This window comes from Macrobrachium nipponense, chromosome 48 (assembly GCF_015104395.2).
Source record: "Macrobrachium nipponense isolate FS-2020 chromosome 48, ASM1510439v2, whole genome shotgun sequence".
Classification (NCBI taxonomy): domain Eukaryota; kingdom Metazoa; phylum Arthropoda; class Malacostraca; order Decapoda; family Palaemonidae; genus Macrobrachium; species Macrobrachium nipponense.
The window spans coordinates 22,582,581-22,601,447 of NC_087223.1; the positions used below are offsets into that span (position 1 = coordinate 22,582,581).

General features: G+C 48.4%; 1 protein-coding gene across 2 annotated transcripts in view; it reads left to right on the forward strand.

Moving 5' to 3' along the window:
* Nucleotides 1–632: 632 nt before the first annotated feature.
* Nucleotides 633–18,867, forward strand: part of LOC135205124 (kanadaptin-like) — a 135,402-nt gene continuing 117,167 nt past the window's right edge. For both annotated transcript variants that reach the window (XR_010312489.1, XM_064235478.1), the window contains exon 1: nt 633–752. The gene's annotated coding sequence lies outside the window, so the exon portion shown is untranslated. The remainder of the gene's footprint in view (nt 753–18,867) is intronic.

Genomic DNA, 18,867 nt, shown 5'->3' on the forward strand with positions numbered 1-18,867 from the left:
TCATGGTCCATTACGAGTGACTGGTCCACAAAAAAATCTCAAGATGGGACAGGACACCCCTTGACAGTGGACAGTGTTCAACCAAGGCCATCTAGAGGAGGCTTGGTTCAACCCCTTAAGAAAGAAACAAAAAAACAAAACCCCTTAAGAAGACTTCCCGGAAGGAAATAATGCAGAAAGGAATTAGTGTAACTTATGTATATTTCAGGATTAAATATGAGATATATGTATACTGAAGGCTTAAATATGCGTCCATATATCGAGGTCTTGTCTGGTGATCGACTGCCATTTCCAAGCAGTTGGCAGGTCGTCGATCGATCAATTGCTTTCAAAATTGCTGTAATATTGCATATTTATGTGTAATTTGTGTATATTTTAGGATCAAACAGGCATATGTATAATGAAGGCTTAAATATGCGTCTATTGTCTGGTGAACTTCGACTGCAGTGTCCGAGCAATTTTATAGAAGGTAGTTGGCAGGTTGTCGATCAATTAATTGAATTCAAAATTGCCGTAATATTACATATTTATTTGCATATTTATGATGTAAGATGAATAATTAATCATATAAATTTGTTAACACGGGATGCAAAACTACAAAAGAAACTAATTATAACGAAAAAGCAGAATTTCTCAACGATAACAGTAATATGGGAAGTGCTGTTGTAAAGGCGCCAGTCCTCAACTACTACTACTAGCACTACAACAACTGCTGCCATAACGTTGTCAAATGTTTATACCTCTCACGTCAGGTAAATATGAATATCTACATTTTCCCCTAATTTTTTTAGGTTTTTTATATTAAATTATTATTTATTTGTGTGTGATGATGATTCTGTATGCCCCAGAGAGAGAGGGGGTATCGTTAGGTACCCATTATAGAAAGAGGGGGTATCGTTAGGTACCTAGGCTAGCTACCGGTTAGAGAGAGAGGGAGGGTACTGTTAGGTACCCATTAGAGAGAGAGAGAGAGAGTAATTTTTTTTTTATTAAATTTTTGTTTTGTGCATGTGTAACAATGATTATGGATGGCCGAGAGAGGGAGGGGGAGAGAAAGAGGGCACAGAGTACTTAGCCTATAGGTACCTAGAGAGAGAGCGGGTATCGTTAGGTACCCGTTAGAGAGAGAGAGAGAGAGGGTATTTGGAGAGGGGATCGTTATGTATCCGTTAGGATAGAGAGAGAGAGAGGTTATAGGGTAGAATATCACGACAGGCCAACCCTCATCACGGTGGACGGGTCTTATTCACTCGATATTTAATTGGTGAAACAAGAATACAATTGCAACTCTAAGCATACCATTTAAAAGACTGAAGTTTCCGTCAACATATTGTGATATATGAAAGCCCCATACGAACTAAAATAAGCATGTGAGCTCTTCGTAAAATATGTTTTCAAGGCAGTTTTGAAAATCCAATATGGCGGCTACGTTTTGCATGGACGGTTCTCATCAGTGACGGCCACCATCTTTTGTTCCCAGCCTTCCCAGCACTCATGTTGAACAATGTTAGCGTATATATGTAACGTTTATTGATCTTACTCAAGATTGCAGTTGTAATCAGCACAATAAAAACAACATTTTGTTGCCTATATTAGTGAAAGTATGAAACTTGTTATTCCCGGGGTTATGGTTTGAACTGAATTCATTCTTACCTTGTAATCGGCGGTTTTTATCCTTACTGCCATCACAACTGAAACTCCACAGTGCTTATTTGATTGTTATTATACACATTTTGGTCTCAGTTCACTCCACATTGCACTTTAAACCGTTGCTGTTCCTGGTTTCCTAAGCGCGCGCGCCATAAACACAATACGAACAGCAGACGACGACAGACGACGGGAAACTGCAGTTTTATTCCCTAACTGTTTACTTTACTCGTTATTTAGTTTAAATTTACTTTGTTATTTAAAAATTTTGATTTAATTCATGTATATTATCCCTTTTTTGCAACCAAATTACCCCAAAAAATTACAGATATTTCTTAAGTAGATAAAATCAAATGTTTCTAACGTTTTCGTACATCTGGCTGCCGTAAAACCATAGAGGAACGAATACGGAAAAGTGCATAGAGGAAACGACTACGTTTTTTTTTTTTTTTTTTTGCTTTTTTGTTTTTGCTAGCACTTTTCATTGATTTCAGTCTTTATTAGTATTTTGAATTTCTTTAATAATCGTATGCCAGAAATAAATGTAACCTTTAAGGGGGCCGGCCGGCTAATGCCGTTTTTTAACGACAGGACTTTGACATTCATACCACTTAATAAGGTGACTTGGGACATCTCCAAACCGCATATAATTTTCGCCTCTGACCTTCGGTTTTGTGACGCCAGGGCGATTTATCCCGAAAATAACCCACTTTTCAAATTATATCTCCTCCCTTGATATTTAATATTAAGACCTGGGATTACTACCATATATATAGACCTGATGTAGACCTCCAATCAAATGGAGAGTTTTTTTTTTCTAAAAGTCATTTTTTTGCTAGATATGAATTTTTCAATATGGTAAAAAAATAAACCCTATAAATCACGAAAAAAAAACATAAAAAAAAAAAAAGAAAAAAAGCGAAACAAAATTGGAAAAAAGGGCTCTATTTGATTGTTCTATAATGTCTTTTCTGAGTTATATACCAAATTCCAATGTTATAGCTTTTAAACTAAGCGAGAAAGATAGATTTTGAAGGTCAATAAGTATAGTTTTGAGATACGGGCGTTCAAAGAGTTTTCCTTCGTATTTCTATAAAGACAATGTTAATAAATAATGATTATTATGAATGTATATTTCTTTTTTGTGTATTAATAAACCAAAACTATTTTATTTATCATAATTTAATCATAAATGATGATCCCTTTGCTCATATATCGTAGCCTGGGGCACTGCTTGAGGCAAGATGGGGCACTCCTTCCTACGCAATTCTCTCTCTCCCTTCGCTAACTCGGCTTATCACAGCAAATTTTCTTTTTCTGTGTGTTAGCGAGATGTTTTCCTTGTATTTTCCTCTTTGGCATGATGACATTCTTGCCGAAACAAAGATAAACAAACATAAAGCAAGAGAATGTCACAGGTGAAACTCGAAGATGTACTCTCTTTTTACAAAGACAATTTAATAAATCATGATTATTATGAATTTCATAGTCCATTTTGGGTATTAAAAAACCAAAAAACAAACTATGCTATTTATCATAAATGAAGATCTCTTTGCTCAAAGATCGTAGCCTTGGGCATAGTGTGACGTGTGCTGTCAGGCAAGAAGGGGGCGTTACTAAGCAACCCTCCCCTCCCTCTTCACTAACTACGCGTATATTATGATATTCTGTAATAATGCTTGAGCGATTTTTCTTCGTCTGTATGTTAGCGAGATGTTTTCCTTGTCTTTTCCTCATTGGCATGATGAACTTCTTGACAAAACATACATAAACATACGTGAAAGCAAGCGAAAGTCACGAGGTGAAACTCGACAAGTAATCTACTTAAAGTCTATGGTCGCACTGATTCATGGTTGAACCAGATACTCGCTTCTGCGAGCCACGGAATCTCTACAGATGCCATTTCTCACAATTTCTTTGCCAATAATTATAACAAAATTTCAAAATTTCGATAAACAAAAGAAGAAATATTGCATTTTCTTGTACGGATGAATGTTTTAGGCTTATTGAGTTATGTTTACTAATTACCTTGTAACTACGAAAGTAAGAGGAATTTTGACGAAATATTTCGTATACGTATTCTCAATTGCCATATGAAGCTCCATGAATTTTTTCATGACTTTGCATTTTTCGCCCTATACCACTGTATATAGTGGTTCCGGCCGGCCCCCTTAATGTTTGCATGCTTTAATGTTTGCATGCTAAGAATGGCAAAATCATCGTTGCCACATTAGTGGAGGCTTCACACATACGCCGTTCCATTATTATAAACTGTTTCCATGAATTCTAGTTGTCATAGTAATGCAATAATGATAAAATTGCTTTAATATTTATGTATATATACTTCCAATACATAGCCTAATTTCACCAATTTCAACGTTTTGTGTGTAGTCTTATACCCAGTTTGGAGGGTCAACACATACCGAATGGCAACAGAGAGAGAGAGAAAGGAAGGCGGAGGAACGAAGAAGAAAAGAGGCGGTGGATGGCGGTGGATTAGGTGGAGCTTTATACGCGTGTTCGTATCCATTTCTGCATAATGGAGTTTTTGTCTCTTGGTACAAGGACAAGTGTCATTATTCTTTACGATTAGTGATTCACGATACCCTTATAAATTACGGCACTGGGTGTAATGCACTATAGCAAAATCTCGTTCTGTTAGCAGTGTTCGTTACAGAAATAGGTATTGCCCAAAAACGTGCTTGCACTGTCTCTGAAAACCCATAGTAGACATGCTGCTTAGTTGTCAATCAAGTTTTTATAACCAAGTATTTTTTTTACAAGCTAGCTATTGAATAAATTTGTATTTTTCTTAGTCAACATATGCCCCTCAATGCTAACTTTCCTCTTTTAACGACTTTCTGGTCATTGCAAATTCGGCCCCATAATTTCTTATGGTGCGAAAACAGACAGAGGCCCATGGACCGAAAACGATTGCGTCACACTACGGCGATAATCCAGCAGTAAAACATCTTCATATATCCAAAAAGTAAATAATAAAGATATATATGCGCATTACGATTACGTATAACAATTACATGTATAGCTGATAACAATCTGCATGAATAACTGATAAACTGTTCTGCAATGACAGTTGAGTATAGCAATTATTTACAATAGGTACGAAAGTCAAGATGTCGTGACGTCATAATACAGAACTTAAAAGAACGTTCTAATTCAGAAAAATAATTACTTAAATTTGAGTCAGAGTCGAGTTACTTTTTCAATAACGAATATTTTCAAATTAATCATCATAAATATGTAAAATATTGATGTTTTACTACTTATTTAAAATTAGCTAAGAGCACGCTTCTCGTCATCTTCTACCAAAACAGCTGTTTACTTCTGGCTTGTTGTTGGTGAGAAATCGTGTTTCGATTGTTGTGATAAAAGTGCTCCAGCGTCTGTGGGTACAAGTGGTGTGCGGATTTATCACAGAATGGAAAGTTTGTTGACACAAGCGACTCCGTAAACATCGAGATGGCGTCAATCTTCGAAACATTTTTAGTTGTAAGTAAAAATTTCTAAAGCGTTTTGGTGAGATTTCCACTGCCAAGGGCGCCATTTTCAGTACCCTCTGTTTAAATCTTAAAATTTGGCCTTAATTTCTAACTTTGGAGAAAATACTTACTTCAAAGGAGAGTAGAGGTCTTTAGCTCCGTTTCTCACCAACAACAAGTCGCGACTATGCCATCTCCGGTGTCAGGACGCGTTATAATGTACTTTTTCGGAGGGTGGCAAACGTTGATTGTAGGTGGCCTGTTTGGCCTGCTGTGATGTTTTACCCTATTAGGTACCCGTTAGAGAAAGAGAGGACACAGGGCATTTGGAGAGGGTATTGTTAGGTACTAGGTATACCATGTTAGTGTATGTATGCTAATGTTTATTAAGTTCATTAATTTGTCATTTTAACATCTGAAATTATTACAGGACTAGGTATTTGTTCCGATACGTAATACAAACCCTCGGTCCTTTAACAATAGGAGTAGCTAGCGGCAGCTGGAACGGTTGTAAGCTTCGAACAAGGGGAGACGGTAGTTTAACTGCTTGTCCGATCGTCGCGCTGGTAAACAAAATCACTTTGCTTTCGGCCGTGTGTGGGAAGGACGTGTTCGTCATCGCTCTGCCCGCTTTGTCGTTTGCTTTGAGTTTGAGTATTTGCCCTCTCTTTCTGTATAAATCAGAGTGACTGTAAGTACTTGTACATTTCTTTATTGATCTTGCAATGAGTGAGGAAGAAATGGAGATATCACCGCGCCCTCCAGTCGCCCGTAGAGTGTGTCCCGGGGCTGGAGGGCGTAGATGTGGGGGTTTTAGATCATTTGTTGATGTGGACCCTCACGAGGTTTGTACTCGTTGTCGGGGGCGAGAGTGCTCCCGCAACGAGCCCTGTGTCATATGTATGAATTGGTCCGAGGCGCAGTGGGTGCTGTACGAGGGCAGGAAGAGACTTAGGCCGCCCAAGAAGTCATCGGAAAGTCCAGTGACTCCTTTGGTAACGGACACTTCGTCCTCTTTCCTGCCCCCCGGCCAGCCCCCACGTTTCGCGCCTTCCCCTGCGGGGGGGGTAGCGGAGTCCTTCTCCTCTCTCGATCCGTCGAGTGTGGATGAGGGCGCCCGCTACCCGGACGTACAGCTGTACTCGGGGTCTTCCGTCCGCTCTGGGGGGGGTGTTTCTCCCCCCAGGCGTGAGGAAACCCCTCTGACTAACCCGACTGTTGCTTCCGCAGGTGTGCCATCAGCGAAGGACGACCTGGGACAGGTGTGGGAGTCGCTGGGACTGCAGGGAGTGCCCAGCATCCAAGGGTTGATTCAGCGGTTGGCGGGGTCGGCAGTGGTCACTCATGGTGCGGTGACCACTACTACTACCACAGTAACGACACCAGCATATGAGATGCCACCGCATCTGGTGTATACGCCTCATATAATGTCGGTGACACCCACGGCTGCTATACAAAACCCATTACTACTGCCGCTGCCAAAGAGGACGGTGCCACCACCACCTGGATTCTTTGCATTGCCGACCCCGGACTTCCGCTGCCCAAAGAGTACCCCCCTGGACCTGCCGCCAGTGCCACGGATGACGGTAACTGCCGACAGGACGCCTGGCTCTCCCGTGGTACCTGCCGTGCCTGCCGTACCTGTTGCCGTCCCAGCTACTCTTTCCTTTTCAGATCAGGGGCCTGCGCATTCTCTTTCAGATGTTCCTGCCGTTCCTGCTGTTCCCGGACCTGTTCCTGTTGTTCCTGCTGTTGGTGGTGCTGTCACAGTCTCAGGTCTTTCCGGACAGGTGCAGTCGGGCCCTGTTGCTTCGGCAACTGCCCCGGCTCCCTCCTGGATGGAAGACCTGACGTCTGTCCTGCGGAGCCTGGCGAAGAAGAAGAGGAAGAGGAAGAAGGTGTCGTCGTCGTCTTCGTCGTCTTCTTCGTCGTCTGCTGCCTCTCCTTCCCCTTCGACTTCTAAGGCTAAACAGCGAAGAAGAAGAAGAAGGGTTGCCTCCTCCCCCCCTAAGAAGACTCCTTCGGGATCTTCTAAGGGCCCGGCTCGCTCAGGCGAGCTGGGGAGCTCTTCTGCTGGTCCTCCTGTTCCTTCGGGAACGGGGCCCGTCGCTTCTTCTGCAAAGAAGAAGTCGACGGGGACCAGAGGGTGCACCAGCCTCGGCTGGTGCGTCCTCACCTGGTGCTAGCGGTTCTGCCGCTAAACCAGGTTCCGTCTCGGCCGCTTCTCGTTCGCGAGAAGCACCGAGTGGACGCTCTTTCCAAAGAGGACCGTCCAGCCAAAGTTTTGACGCCCGAGCTCGCTCGCCGTCAAGACAGCGGCGCGGAGCAGAAGACTGGCGAGAGTCGTGCACACGACTCTCGCCAGGCCAGTGGACGCTCTCGCAGCGATCAACTGGCTGCTCGGGAGCTGACGTGACGGTCGCTGACCTTCCGGCCACGGGTTGAGGCGAGGAAGGAAGTCCCCACGGCCGCCGGTACCAGCCACGGCTGGTTACCAGCGGTTTTGACAGCGCCGAGGAGGACGCTGGCCGGTCTCGACGCGACAGAGAGCCTAGCAGGTCACCCGTTCCGCCGCTCCCGATGGGACCAAAGGGCGGTAGACGGTGACCAGCGCAGCTCGCCTGACGCTAGAGATCGGTCTCGACGTTCTCAGCCGAGCCAATCGCCCCAGGCGAGCGGCAAGGCTAGGCCTGCTGCTCGACGTCACCGCGGGTTGACGATCAGCAGCAGCCCTCCACGCACGCTGGTCCCTGCCAGCGAGGCGAGGGGGAGCGTCAGGTCTGCCTCTCCCGTACCTTCAACCCTCCTCGGGCTATACCGGGAGGAGCGAGGTACCGAGGAGCGATCACGAGAGGTGCGCCGCTCGTGACCCAGCTAATGACGCCGTACGGCTCAGGCACGGTCTTAGGGACCGACCAGAACGTACGCGCAAGTAGTTGGAGGCGACCGTCAGGGGTCTGTCGCTGTTCCTCTCCTGAAGGAGGAGGTATCGAGGGATATGCTCTTGCTGGAGGGACTGGACGGTCCTACTCCACAAGACGCTGTAACGCCTGAGATACAGAGGAACTTCGCAGAGGTCATTAAGCTGATGCGTCTGCATAATGACCTTGCTGGAAGGATCGCCGCTACCACCAGCAGAGCCCACGTCCCGGCTCGAATCATTTTGGGTCCCAAGAGGGACCCAAAATGATGGTGGGGTTGCCACGATCAGAGCTTGCGGACTCGGTCCTGGATCAGGTGAGAATCTCGTCTCAGGCGGGACGGAGGACTCGCTAAAATCCGGACGGTCCTCTAAGCTGCTTTCCTCCTCCTCTACAGCGGCAGAGGCGATTTTAACGTGCCTTCGGAAGACCCGATACTGCCGAAACAGGTTAACCCGGAGTTAGCGAGGCTGACTCCAGGTGTGTCCCTGCAGCAGCTCCTGTCGGAGAACCTATGGTTCTCGCAGCAGGAGGCACTTGCCCTGGAATCTACCGCTATGGCAGCATTCCAGGCAGTTTTCCTGGTTGGATTTGTGGTCCCTCACAATATCCAAAGTAGCGGGCCGGCTCTGGGAGTTTCTGCTCTCGAAGACGACGCTTCTTTCAGGAGACTGTGCCAGTCTGGAGGAAGAGCAATCTCTTACCTCGCCCATCAGACTGCTAACCTGTGGGCCAACTTGGTTCTTCGACGTAGGGACGCAGTCCTTACCCGAGTGACCAAGGGGGCCGGGCGTGAGGCGCACTCGGGCTACGAAATGGACCTCTTAGGAGTTCCCCAGCTCTCTTTCCTGGAGAGATGGTGGACGCTGCGGTGGAACGGCGGCGCATGACGAGAGTGACCGCTTAGTCCACCAGCCAGTCCCTCGAAGGTTTCTGGGCAATCTCGAGTAACTGCGGCCAAACAAAGAGCTTGGCTAGCGCTTCCACGGCGGCGAAGACGGTTGCACTCCGTCCAAACCCCGCCCCTGTGAAGACTCCAGTTGTTTCAACTTCTGCTAGAGGAGGCCGCAACCAGCCCTCCTCCCAGCCCTCCTTTCCCCGAGAGGTGGCTGGAAAGAAGTCGAAACGAGGAGGGAAACGCTAGGGACGGCGTTCCCCCTCACCTGCTGCCGGAAGTGGGGGGGTGCCTAGCGAGCCATTGGGCGACTTGGCAGCGCTACGGCGCCGAGAACTGGATAGTAGACGTCCTTCGGGAGGGATATCTACTACCCTTCGAGTCTCGGCCCCCCCTCATCTCCAAACCGTCCATCTACAGACCTATGTCCGGGGTTCAGCAAAGGACAACGCTCTTCGACAGGTAGATCAAGACCATGCTGGCGAAACGAGCTGTAGAAATCGTGGAGGCCAGTCACCGGGCTTTTACAGCCGCCTCTTCCTAGTGGAGAGGCATCGGGGGGCTGGCGTCCGGTGATAGACCTCTCTCCCCTGAACCGCTTCGTTCGCACGACGCGGTTCACGATGGAGTCGGCACGCTCAGTGCTCGACTCGATCAGGGGGGGGAACAACGATTTCATGCTTTCAGTGGACCTGAAGGACGCGTATTTTCAAATACCCATCCATCAGTCCTCCAGAAAGTACCTCCGCTTCATCTTCGACGGGACGGTGTACCAATTCAGGGCACTTTGTTTCGGTCTCTCAACCGCCCCACAGGTGTTCCGCGAGTGTTCACTCTGGTGTCGGCTTGGGCCCATTCGAACGGGATACGTCTTCTGAGGTATCTCGACGATTGGCTAGTCCTGGCGAGCTCCCGCTCGCAGTTGCTACAGGACAGAGATCGACTCCTCAAGTTTTTGTCGCGATCTGGGATCGTGATAAACTACGAGAAGTCCGACCTCGAACCCAAGCAGAAGATGAAGTACCTGGGTATGCTGATAGCACAGGTAGCAGCAAGCAATCTTTCCCGCAGACTTGCGTATCAGCAAATTCAGGGAGGCAGCCGGCCGGTTCCTGTCTCGGCAGGAACAGGCAGCACAGCAATGGCAAGTCGTGATCGGCCATCTGTCGTCACTCGAGAAGTTGAGTCCCTCACGGGTCGTCTTCACCTGCGGTCTCTCCAGTGGAGACTAAGGGAGAGTTGGTCTCAGGCCAAGGATCCTCCTTACTTTTCCCGTGGCTATCACGGACAAGGTGAGGCAGGACCTAGCCTGGTGGCTCGACGACAAAGAACCTCTTAAGAGGAGTGCCCATACGCACTCCCCCCCCGGAGATGCTTCTGTTCTCAGACGCATCGACCAGATGGATGGGCGCACACCTGGAGGAGTTGCTGACTGCATGGTGTGTGGGACCATCACGAAAAGCACCTTCACATCAATGTCCTGGAACTCAAGGCGGCGTTCAACGCTCTCCAAGAGTTTCAGGACCGCTTGGTGGGACACTCAGTGGTGTTGATGTGCGACAACACCACAGTAGTGGCATATGTCAACAAGCAGGGGGGGAGGGGGGCTAGTGTCTCTTCCCCGCTCCATCAGTTGACGGTGCAGGTGCACGAGTGGGCCACGGCTCACTCGATAGAGCTGTCAGCACGCTACATTCCAGGCAAGAGGAATGTAGTACAGACAAGCTCAGCCGTCGGGATCAGGTGATAGGGACCGAATGGTCTCTACACCAAGACGTAGCGGAAAGGCTCTTCAACCTGTGGGGCGACCGGTCGTAGACCTGTTCGCCACCGGCACAACAGAAAACTTCAGGTTTTCTTTTCAGCCGTGCCGGACCCATGGGCAGCTGCAGAGGACGCTCTCCAACACCCCTGGGACAACCTCTTCGCTTACGCCTTTCCTCCTTCTGTCTGATTCGGAAAGTGATCAGTCGAGCGCTGGTCACTCCCAATCTCAGAATGATCCTGGTGGCTCCCAAACGGCCACAAGCCGTTTGGTATCCGGACCTGCTGGCTCTTCTTGCGGACGCACCGAGAGAGCTACCCACTTGGCACAACCTTCTAGCCCAGCCACACGTAGAACGGTACCACCAAGCAGTCCAGTCCCTTCAACTTCACGGCTGGCTGTTACCACCATCTCTTGCGAACGAGAGGCTTTTCTCGTAGCGCAGCAACAGAGATGGCTGGACACGTCCGACAGTCCTCTGCAGCTGTGTACCAGGGGAAGTGGGCCGTCTTCTGTGGTTGGTGTCGTAGACAGGGTCTGTCTCCTCTCAGAGCCACTCTTCAGCAGGTAGCGGATTTCCTCGTGTTTCTTCTCGCCAGAGAAGCTCCTCTCAGTACCCACAGTTAAGGGATATAGAGCCGCCCTGGCCCTCGTCCTAAAACTGAGGGGACTGGACATCTCGAATTCGTTTCGAGATATCCTTGCTAATGAGGAGCTTCGAAAGGTCTTGCCCACCCAGGGAACTCAGGCCCCCTGCTTGGGATGTGACTCTCGTACTTAGGAGTGTGACTCGAAGACCCTTCGAGCCACTCCGAGAGTCGTCAGACAGGGATCTGACCCTCAAGACCCTCTTCTTGCTGCCCTGGCATCGGCGAAGAGAGTAGGGGAACTACATGGCCTTTCTTATGATAACATACCAGAGGCTGGGGATCTGTGACTCTCGATTTTCGTCCTGAACTTCGTAGCTAAAGACTCAGAATCCGTCGATCCCTGACGACAGGTTCGAGTCTTTCACGATCCCCTCCCTCCTGGACTTCACCGATAACGATGCGGATGAGATGCTGCTTTGTCCTGTGAGGGCGCTAACGGTGGCGCTATCTGAAGAGAACTCGACACCTCAGGCCTGAGTGTCGACGCCTCTTCGTTAGCACTGGGGTTACCAAGAAAGAAGTTTCCAAGAACAAACGCTTTCTTTCTGGCTACGTGAGGTGATCAGGAGAGCGTACGAGGCTGATGGTAGCGACGACATCCGTAACGCGTCTCCGAACCGAGAGCCCACGAAGTCAGAGGTATTGGACCCTCCTTAGCATTCCGTAAGAACTTCTCCGTGGCGCAGGTCCTGAAGGCAGGTGTCTGGGCCAACCAGACCACCTTCACGTCCTTCTACCGTCGGGATATTGCCCACAAGTCCTTGGATACTTTTTCCTTGGGACCTGTGGTGGCTGCTCAAACGTTGTGTAAGCTTACCCCCAGCACCCGAGCAGGCGAACAGCATCGATTCCTGGTATGACTGGGAGAATGAATGTGCGAATGAGAGTGTGACTGGCTTCTCTTCACCTTCACCATCTTTCTCTACCTCTACCTGTGGGCAGAGGGATACGGTCGTTACCACGCTGGAAGGAAGTCAGATGCAGTAAGCTACTCGACCGAGCTCCATCCTATCTCTTTAACTAAGGATAGGAGCGTATATCCACCACTTTCTCCTACAAGGGGGAGGAAGTGGATGCCTACATGAGACAAACCCATTACTTTATATTTTGCTCATGTACAGGAAAAAGTTCTTACAATACTGGTACGAAGAGATACGCTTGCCTCTCTCTTAGTACTCGGCCCAGAGGTCTGACCATTGATCCTGCGGTGCACACCCCGATCAATCGGACAGAGGCTTGGATCCCTCCCTCGCTCTTACGACCAGGGAGGCACTTATTCCAGGGATGGACGAACACCAGTCTGTTCATCAAAAAGACTCAGATTCCTCCCACCAAGAAGTGAGTCTTCCCTATTGTAAAGGACCGAGGGTTTGTATTACGTATCGGAACAAATGACAATTTGTCGAAAATTGCATTTTTCCTAACTATACAAACCTGAGGTCCTTTACATATAGTCCCTCCTCATGCCACCCCTCACTCTGCGTATTTTGCATGGGCCAAAGCAAAAGTGATTTGTTTACCTCCCAGGCGCGACGATCGGACAAGCAGTTAACTACCGTTCTCCCTTGTTCGAAGCTTACGACCGTTCCAGCTGCCGCTAGCTACTTCCTATTGTTAAAGGACCTCAGGTTTGTATAGTTAGGAAAAATGCAATTTTCGACAAATTGTCATTTTAACATCTGAAATTATTACAGGACTATATTTCACCTTTTTTTCAGTTTTTATTGCGGAAAATAACAATAGGCTAAAAGGCAGATCTAGGGTGTGTGGGGACCTAGGCCGGCAACCTTAAGGGGGGCCACCCCTTATCATGGGCAAGCAAAATGGGTCCTTATGGGGGGAGGGTTGCTGCGGTGGTTAGGTTTCCAGGATTTTTTTCTAATTGGTCTCCTCTAGATTATTATTATAATTTTAGCCTTTTATTATAATTATTTTAGCCTGTTAGGTATTATTATTTTTATTTTAGCCTATTATTATTGTTATTATAATTTTAGCCTATTATTATTATTGTATTACTATTCTAATTTTAGCTTATTATTATTATTATTATTATTATTATTATTATTATTAGGGTAAATGACCAATCGGCCACCTTACCGAGAAAGTAAATTGCGAAATAATGGCGTAATTCAAGCACTCTTTCAGGAATTGGCCACGTTCTGAGAGAGGTGGCTGCTATGTTGCCATTCGGTCATTTACCTTATTATTATTATTTTGATAATTGATTCTTATATATTTTTCATTATTGTTATAATAGGTAAATTTTTTTCGCTGTGGTGTGGGGGCCTAGGCCATGTCGTGCTGTGCACCCCCCCCCTTTGTAAATTCATCACTTTCGTGGAACCGAATAGGCTAGACTACAAGGGACCTGTGTCATAGTGTAAGGTACAAGGACGACTTAGGGATATCTGAGACCCCTATGACACACGTTACAATAGACCGTTGTTTTATACCATTAGGAAAACTTTTAAAAGTACAAGCAGTTTATAACAGGAGTTCCGTCCCTATGCCACGTCATAAACCGAGAAATATTCTCAAACCAGGACATCATCGGAAGCGTAAAAAATCCTAAGAAAACCTTACTCTTAATGGTTTGGGTGTATTAAAAATGATGTTAACTACATTTTTATTGAATTTTTCATCAAAATAATTTTTAAAACCTCCAAATTTTTATTATTCCTCTGTTTTGGAGCCGTATTTCTTTTGTTGGATCGGCGTCCTAAATCATAATCCCCAGAACATGTGTTGTAAACTGGGTAATGATTTCTGATGAATATATTTGAAATTCGGAATGTTGTAGGCCGGACAGGTGACTGCCTATAGCCTAATAAGAGCTGTTGTTGAGAAACAAAAAACAGACTATTAGCCTACACAAGGAACACTTAATATATCTAAACCTAACCTAAACTCAGGATAACTTATTTTCTTGTGTTTAGGAGGGGCTGTTATGTTTCCTAGACTGTAGTAGTACAGGCAGCCCACGGTTACCGTCGCCATTGGTTAGCGGCGTTTCAGTTTCATGGCCCTTGTTTAATATATTTATAACTGGGTTTTACATTCTGTTGTCTGGTTATCGGTTTCCTAGGCTAGGTGCTGAGACCGCCTCATAAAATACAAACATAGTGAATATGCATCTTTTCCTCTGCTCTTTTAAAAAGTTATCCTTTACTTTACTTTATCTAGTAATACTGTATGTAGTCTTGTATTACCATTTGTGTTATAAAATACAAACAGAACGATCATGTTTTGGTTTGGAAAAATCAGCTGAGAGCAGAGGTAAGATTATTTCGCCATATTTAACTCAATTCAGAGCGATTTTCTTGCTTCTATTTAGCGTAAATTAATCTTTAAAAACTCTATTCATATGTGACAAGGTTATTTTTCTCTATATGAAGAGTTTTTATGTTGAATAATTATGTAAATAAGTGAACTAGACTATTTTTGTCATTAATTGATGGCATTGTTGTCTGGTTATCAGCACATATTTCAGTTGTTGCCAAAGCACTAAGAGACCCTCCTAAAATACAAACATAATGAATATGCATCTATTCCTTGGCTCTTTTTAAAAAGTTATGCTTTACTTCACTGTTTCCAATAATAGTGAATGTAGTAGTCTCATATTACTACGTATAGTAGTTTGTTCCGACACGGGATACAAACCTTTCAGTCCTTTTACAATAGGAAGGTTACTAGCGGCAGCTGGATAGGTCGTAAGCTTTCAAACAAGGGAGTTCGGTAGTTAACTGCTTGTCCGCAGTGCGCACGGTCCGCGCGACTGTGATTTGTGAAGAACCCACTTTTTGCTTTCGGGCCTGCTGTGTGTAGACATGCTCTTCATCGCTCTCTGCCCGCTTCATCGTCATGTGCTTTCAGGATATTTGTGTTTTATCTTACTGTTTGTGTGTGTGTAAAAGTACGCTTATTCATTTTTCATATACACTTTGTTTATTCAATTGATAATGGATCAAGGATCGATGGAATCTCCGTGTCTCCTATTACCCGACGACTGTGCCCGGGGTTGAGGGGCGTAAATGTGGAAAATTAGGAGTTTTCCTGAGATCGATCCCCATTGTCCCTTTTGTGCTCAGTGCTGAGGGGCGGGAGCGCTCTCAAGAACGCGCCGAGCCTTGTATTTTTTATTTTTTTGGGTGAAAGTGTGAAAGTGAAAATTGTTCTCGGCCCGAGCCTTTTATTTTGTGTGAAAGTGAAATTGTATAATGCAGTTTGTTCCGATACATAATACAAACCATCGTCCTTTAACAATAGGAAGTAGCTAGCGGCAGCTGGAAAACGGTCGTAAGCTTCGAACAAGGGGAGGGGAGAACGGTAGTTAACTGCTTGTCCGATCGTCGCGCGCCGCGCGACTGGGAGGTAAACAAATCACTTTTGCTTTCGGCCGTGTGTGGATAGGACGTGTTCTCATCGCTCTGCCCGCTTGTCGTTTGCTTTGAGTATCAGCCCTCTTTTTCTGGTTTAATTGAGAGTATATGATTGTTAGACTTATACATTTCTTTTGTCATTTGCAATATGAGTGATCAAGAAATGGAGATTTCGCCGCGCCCCCCAGTCGCCCGTAGAGTGTGTCCCGGGCTGGAGGGGCGTAGATGCGGCGGATTTATTATCATTCGTGGATGTGGATCCACATGAGGTTTGTACTCGTTGCCGGGGGCGAGAATGCTCCCGCAACGAGCCATGTATACGTGGGTATGAATTGTCCGAGGGCGCAGGGTTGGGTTCTGTACGAGGGCGGAAGAGACTTAGGCCGCCAAGAATCATCGGAAAAGCTCTCCAGTGACTCCTTTGGTAACTGACACTTTGTCTTCTTTCCTGCCTCCCGGTCAGCCCCCACGTTCGCGCCTTCCCCTGCGGGGGGGGGTAGCGGTAGTCCTTCTCCTCTCTCGATCCGTCGAGTGTGGAGGAGGGCGCCCGCTACCCGGACGTCCAGTTGTATTCGGGTCTTCCGTCCGCTCTGGGTGGGGTTCTTCTCCCCACCAGGCGCGAGAGGGGGAAACCCCTCTGACTAACCCGACTGTTGCTTCCGCAGATGTGCCACCAGCGAAGGACGACCTTGGACAGGTGTGGGAGTCGCTGGACTGCAGGGAGTGCCAAGTATCCAGGGGTTGATTCAGCGGTTGGCGGGGTCGGCAGTGGTCACTCATGGTACGGTAACCACTACCACTACCACCATATCAACACCAGCATATGACATGCCGCCGCACTTGGTGTACACGCCGCATGTAATGACGGTGACGCCTACGGCTGCGGTGCACAAACCTATTACTGCCGTACCAAAGAGGACGGTGCCACCGCCACCTGGGTTCTTTGTGTTGCCGACCCCGGACTTCCGCTGCCCTAAGAGTACCCCCCTAGACCTGCCGCCAGTGCCGAGAATGACGGTAGCTGCCGACAGGACGCCTGGCTCTCCTGTGGTTCCTGCCGTGCCTGCCGTACCTGTTGCTGTCCCTGCTGCTCCTTCCTTTTCAGATGCTGTACATGCTGTTCCTGCTGTTCCTGCTGTTCCTGGACCTGTTCCTGTCGCTCCTGCTGTTGGTGGTGCTGCTACAGTCTCAGGTTCTTCCGGACAGGTGCAGTCGGGCCCTGTTGCTTCGGCAACTGCCCCGGCTCCCCCTGGGATGGAAGACCTGAACGTCTGTCCTGCGGAGCCTGGCGAAGAAGAAGAGGAAGAAAGAGGAAAGGTGTCGCGTAGTCTTCGTCGTTCTTCGCCTTCTTCGTCGTCTGCTGCCTCCTCTTTCCCTCGACTTCTAAGGCTAATCCAGCGAAGAAGAAGAAGGCTGCATCCTCCCCCCCATAAGAAGACTCCATTCGGATCTTCTAAGGGCCCGTCTCGCTCAGGCAAGTCGAGGAGCTCTTCTGCTGGTCCTCCTGTTCCTTCGGGAACGGGGCCCGTCTCTTCCTCTGCAAAGAAGAAGACGACGGGGACCAGAGGTGTACCAGCCTCGGCTGGTACGTCCTCACCTGGTGTTAGCGGTCCTGCCGCTAAATCAGGTTCCGTCTCGGCCCGCTTTTCTCGTTCGCGAGAAGTACCGAGTGGAACTCTCTTCCACGGGAGACCGTCCAGCCAAAGTTTGACGCCCCGAGATCGCTCGCCGTCAAGACCGCGGGCGCGGTAAGCAAAGAAGACTGGCGAGAGTCGTGCACACGACTCTCGCCAGGCCAGTGGAGTGGACGCTCTTCGCAGCGGACCCAAACATGGCTGCTTCGGGTTGACGTGACGGTCGCTGACCAGCCACGGGTTGAGGCGAGGAATGGGGTTCCCCCGCGGCCGTCGGTACAGCCACGGCTGGTACCATCGAGCCTTCGACGCGGCCCGGAGCTGGCGAGGACCGCTGGCCGGTTCCTCCCTCCACCGCGGACAGAGAGCCTAGCAGGTCACCTGACCGCCGCTCCCATATGGGACCGGGCAGAGACTCGGTAACCAGCCAACAGCTCGCCTGACGCTAGAGATCAGCGTCAACGTCTCAGCCGAAGGCCGCTTGCCCAGGCGGAGCGGCAAGGCTAGGCTGCTGCTCGATCGCCACCGCGGGTTGACGATCAGCAGGCAGCCCTCCACGCACGCTGGTCCTGCCAGCGAGCGAGGGGGGAGCGTCAGGTCTGGCGTCCTCCCGTACCTTCAACCTCCTCGGGCTACACCGGAGAGCGGAGGGGTACCGAGAGGTAGTGATCACGAGAGGTGCGCCGCTCGCGATCCCGCTATGACGCCGTATGGCTCAGGCACGGTTCTAGGACCGACCAGAACATACGCGCAAGTAGTTGGAGGTGACCCGTCAGGGGTCTGCCACTGTTCCTCCTTCGGAAGGAGGAGTATCACGGGATCTGTTCTTGCTGGAGGGACGGACGGTCCCTACCCCCACAAGACGCAGTCCACTCCGAGATACAGAGGAACTTTGCAGAGGTCATTAAGCTGATTCGTCAGCAATAATGACTTGCGGAAGGATCGCCGCTACCACCGGCAGAGCCCACTTCCCGGCTCGAGTCCCAATTTTGGGGTCTCGGGGCCCAAAAATGATGGTGGGGTTACGCGATTTTCAGGAGCTTGCAGGACTCAGTCCTGGATCCAAGGTTGAGAAATTCTCGTCTCAGGCGGGTAGGAAATTCGCTGAAATCCGGACGGTCTTCTAAGCTGCTTCCTCCTCCTCTACAGCGTCAGAGGCGATTTTACGTGCCTTCGGAAGACCCGATACTGCCGAAACAGGTTAACCCGGAGTTAGCGAGGCTGACTCCAGGTGTGTCCCTGCAGCAGCTCCTGTCGGAGAACCTCTGGTTCTCCAGCAGGAGGAGCACTTGCCCTGGAATCTACCGCTATGGCAGCATTCCAGGCAGTCTCTTGGCTGGATTTGTGGTCCCTCGCAATATCCAAAGTAGCGGCCGGCTCTGGGAGTTCTGCTCTCGAAGACGACGCTTCTTTCAGGAGACTGTGCCAGTCTGGAGGAAGAGCGATCTCTTACCTCGCCCATCAGACTGCTAACCT